General features: G+C 42.9%; 1 pseudogene; it reads right to left on the bottom strand.

Annotated features, from left to right (window-relative positions):
- Positions 1 to 1,546: 1,546 nt before the first annotated feature.
- LOC102754558 overlaps positions 1,547 to 5,202 on the bottom strand; it is a 6,172-nt pseudogene continuing 2,516 nt past the window's right edge.

Here is a 5,202-nt window from a genome sequence, read left to right as displayed (position 1 = left end):
GTTCATGCACTCTCCTGTTTCAGCAGTGGTCTTTCTAAAATGTAAATATACTTAAGGCACTCCCCTGCCTAAACCCCTGCAATGACTATTTACTTTTTTCAGAAACGAATCCTCCCCATAACATATAAGGTCCTTCATGATCCAGCCTTTGCCTGCCCGAGACTCTTCTTTCATCATTCCCCATCACCAACACCACGCAGACACACATTCTCACACATGCTGCCTTCATCTTGAACAACCTGTAGTAGCATCTCTTACTCATTAACTCCCACTCACCCGTCAACATTCAGCTTCAATGCGGTCTCTTCTAGGAAGCTTTCCTGAAGCTCTCTGCCGTGTATGACAGATATCTTTTCTAGTGCCCTATACTTCCCATGTCATATTTCTTCTTACATTATAGGGTTAATTTGCTTTCACCACAGATTGTGAAGTCCTTGAAAGTAAGGGCTCTTGAATGAGTTAATGGATTCTTGATTACCAGTAAGTTAATGTAACTAGGCTCTATGAGTGTAATTAGTTGTGAGTTTTGGGAGGTATTGACTACATCTTATTTATTTCAGCTTTCCACATAGCATATAACATAAAATGCTACATGCATTTTGAGCACTCAATAAATATGCATTAAGTGACCCCAGTAAAAGTTTCTTGCTAAAACCTCAGACAACTAACACTTTCCTATTGTTGGAATAATGGTCTTTCCTCCTGCTTCCAGTGTTAAAATATGAGTTGACTATATTTAGAAATACTAAAGTACAAAGTTCACTTCCTGTTTTTCTCCCTCTGACCTTGCTCTTCTAATCCACTCTTTATTGATCAGTCTATTTCATCTGCCTCTGTCATTTCACACTCTTGTTGACAAATGAATCAGAATTTTTTTGTAATCCCTTGCTCTCGTCGCACTGATTCTGTCCTAGAATCATTTTACATATGAGGAAACTGAAGTTCAGAAAGGATAAGTAGTTTACTTACAGTATCAATATTTGGCAAATTGTTGACCAAGTAGGAACCTAAAACTGACTCTAAAATTGTGATGACTACTCCATGGAACTTCCCAGACAGGGGGTCTGGCATGAACCAAAAGCCATGGTATGGTGCAAATTAAAGTGAATCCGACACTGTTATAAGGCTTTCATTACATATGAATTTAAAAATATACCTAACTTTTTTGTTTTTAATTCAGAATGACATCTTATAAAAAGATTTATATAAAAAGTTACAAAGATGCATTTATAAACAACATTTGTAAGAAGTAAACTATAGCTTCCTTGGAGACAGCCCCCTTTACAGAAGTTCCAGAGCCAAGGAGGGGTGTACAATGTCTGAAAAAGGAATTCCAGGTGTCCAAGATGCTCACATTAGTTATGAGTGAGGACAGAGATTTTAAGATATCCATGTGTGCTTGCAAACTCAGTCTCAACATCCCTGGGGACAAAAAAAGCCCCGAAGAGATTCCAGCTGCAGAGAATAATATCACAGCAAATGACTGATTGCATCTGCACGATAAAAACGTACAGGAACACACTCCTTCTCAGAAATGTTCATATATTCAACACATTGTAGACAGTGGAGGAAATGGGTTTGCTGGCTAACAACTAGCTTCTGATGCTGATGCGATATACAGCCTTCAATGTGACCCACATACATCAGGTTGGCCAGAATACATTGGGCTTCATCGATGTCCATGTTTTCCACTGAATTTCCATGAATTTCAAAGCAACTAGAAAAGCATCCAGAAATAACTGGTGTGTTTAACAAGCACACTTCCTTAAAAAGATTCCTACTGGTGATTATCTTCAGCTTTTCAAAGTTAAGGAAGATACCATGGGGGGGGGGGGGGCCTCATGCTTCATCAGAGCCTCATTCAATAGGCAATTGCCTTCACTTACAGCTTCAGTTACTTCAACAAAGTTCATGAGATGATACTTTTTCAAATGCTCAATGGTTGGCATATGACCCAATAGCATTTTTACTGGAAATAAATATATCAGAATCATCCTTTTGTTCTTCTGATTTAAATGGTGACAGTGCTCAAAGGCACAGGATAGGTACTCCTTGGTTTGCTTAAAGCCACCATGGAACATGGCCTTTCATCCAACATAGTACCTGTATGTCACCCTCTGCGCTGTGCTATAATCATCTTGCAGGTTTGAGCTGTCCATAGCTGAGGTGAGCAGTTTACACAAATGGAGTTTGTTGATTTATTATTATTATTAAATCCTTATCCTAGGAGTGAGGATATTTTCTCATTGTTTTTAGAGAGAGTGGGGAGAAGGAGAGAGAAACAACAATTGAGAGAGACAGATCAACTGGTTGTCTCCCACATGCACTCTGACCGGGGGCAGGATCCAACCTGCAACCCAGGTATGTGCCCTTGACAGGAATTGAACCCACAACCCTGCAGTGCACAGGTCACTGCTCTACCCACTCAGCCTGCCAGCCAGGGCAAGTTTGTTGATCTTAAAGTAAAACTTGAATAACTGATTCACCAGAAATAGCATCCCCCACTTCCTCTATACCAGCACGAGTGTCACTGGCATAGACAGGAAAACAGCTCATCAACAATTCAGCTGCTTTTACCAACATTTCCCTGACTTTGCTTTTTCCTCTCTTTTCCAACTGCTGATCTGCATTACTGGCAAATACTTAAAGGTCAAGCATTATTGCATACATGCCAGGCACAGCCCAGTTTTCGTTTTCTCCTTTGGTGAGGCCAACTGAAGCCGTGGATTGGCAACATGAGGATGCTTGAAAGACACCAGCTCCACACAGGACGCCCAGTCTCTGGTGTCGATTGCTTCATAAACCAACTATAAGTAGTGATGTGCGCCATGACAATGCCCATCGCTGGGACCAAGTGGAGCCAAAAATATATACATTATCCCATTATGATCATCTCAGGTCTAATTAGACAGATAGAAAAAATTCTAAATCTGTGTATCCATTGTGCTTTGGTTGCATAAATGAGCAGCATGCATATTTGCATACTTTCTCCAAATCCCGGAAACTGTCATCTAGATGAGATTAAGAATATAGAACTAGCCTTGGCTGGTGTGCTCAGTGGTTAGAGCATCAGCCGGCACACCGAAATGTCATGGGTTCAATACCCAGTTAAGGGCATGTACTGGGTTGCATGTTCGATCCCAACCCTGGTCGGGGCACAAGCGAGAGGCAACCAATCAATGTGTCTCTCTCACATCAATGTTTTTCTCTTCGCCTCTCTCCCTCCCTTCCACTCTCTTTTAAAAAAAAAAAATCAATGGAAAAAATATCCTCGGATGAGGATGAATAACAACAACAAAAAAGAATGGAGAACTATATCTGGTCCCAAGAGATAATAAATATATACAGAAGCTAGAAATTAGCATGTTCTTTATCAGTTTAATTTTACTTTAGCATAGACACTCTCACATATAAGTTAAGTTCCCACTTTATGAAAAATTATGCCTCTCACACAGTTACTCAGAGCTGAAATTCTGTGATCTCTTTCAAAAGCTGGACATAAAGAGGAGAGGGAACCAAGATGGCAGTGTAGGTGAACGCCGGTACTCGCTGCCTCCCACAATCACATCAAAATTACAACTAAAATACAGAACAACCATTATTCAAAACTGCCTGAAATCTCACTGAATGGAAGTCTTACAACTAGAGAAGTAAGAAGAAGAAAGTACACTGAGACTGGTAGGAGGGGTGAAGGCTAGTCCAACACCTACATGTGGCGTGTTTTTAATTGGGAGGGATATCTTGGCTGCAGAGGCCTCCTGTGAGAACAAAGGGCTCCCAACTCCACACCAGACCCTCAGCCCAGAGTTCAAGAGCTTGGAAGAGAAGTACCCAAGAAGTAACTTTGGGCTGTAAAAACCAACAGGGATTGTGGCTGAGTAACACAGAGGCTGCTGGAGCCCAAGAAGTTCTTACATGTCCCGCTTCCTCTGAGCTCCAGCACTGGGCAGTGGCTTTGGGGGATCCAGGGACGTACGGGGAGGACTGGGACTGTCTGGCATTGGGGCAGGAACTTGGGGGTGGCCTTCTCCCAGACAAGGGTGCTAGCAGGGGTCATTGTTCCTGTGCTGTGACCTTCCCTATTGCAGAGCTGGCTAGTAGCCATATCTGAGTTTACACCAGCATGGCTCACATTGTTTGCTCCACCCTAGTGATTCTCTGAGACCCTGCCCCATTCAATTTGCAGCCCCACCCAAGCTGTTGGAAGTGGCTTTTCCACATGAACAGCCTGTCCTGGCTCAGGCTTCAGACTTTGCTAAAATTTCTCAAACAAGCAGCAGCTAGCATCAGCATGCCCCAAACCTATCAGTAAAAGGCCCAAGACCCAGCACTAGCACCAGCCTGCCTTGCTTCACAGTTGGGCCTTGCCAGAGCACTTCCAAGCTCAATACAAGTAGCAGCCATCTGCAGATCTCTCTGTAGCTCCTGCTGGGTAGCCTCAGGCAGTGGCTGACTTTACACCTCCCAGGAGTCTCCAGAGCCAGTGCACCCAGTGGACAGCTTCAGACCATATTACATACCAGATTACAACTCTACATTTCCACAAGTCACACACTCAAGGGGAGACTCAGTGAGCAACAAAGTCCCACTGAAACAAGTCCTGCTCCATAGGGGTGTCTTCTGCACAGCAACTCTTCCACTGTAGTCATAGCTGGTCCTCACAGCCAAATGACTTAGAAGTCAATCCCTTCCAGTGATGTCAACAGCAATCAGGGCTCAACTACAACAAGACTGTGCACACAGCCCACACAGGGATGTACCTAGAGTGCCCAGCTCAGGTAAGTGGGGAGGCTAAGCCACTGGGCCCTACAGGACACCTACTACACAAGACCACTCTACCAATTCCAGGAGACATAGCAGCTCTACCTAATACATAGAAACAAACACAGAGAAGCAGCCAAAATGCGGAGACAAAGAAAACATGTCTCAAATGAAAGAAATGGGAGCAAGCAAACTACTGGATAGAGAGTTCAAACCCATGGTTATAAGGTCACTCAAGGATCTTAATGAGAGCTTCAAGGGACTCAAAGAGAGCTTTAAGGGACTTAGTAAGACTTTCAAGAATCTTAGTGAGAACGTCGAAGACATGAAAAAGGACCAGTCAGAAGATAAGCCTATACTAACTGAAATAAAGAATAATTTACAGGGATTCAACAGTAGAGTAGAGGATTCTGAGAATCAAATCAATGACTTGGAATATGT

This window comes from Myotis davidii, unplaced genomic scaffold, assembly GCF_000327345.1.
Source record: "Myotis davidii unplaced genomic scaffold, ASM32734v1 scaffold424, whole genome shotgun sequence".
NCBI lineage: Eukaryota > Metazoa > Chordata > Mammalia > Chiroptera > Vespertilionidae > Myotis > Myotis davidii.
This window is presented reverse-complemented; position numbering and strand designations above follow the sequence as displayed.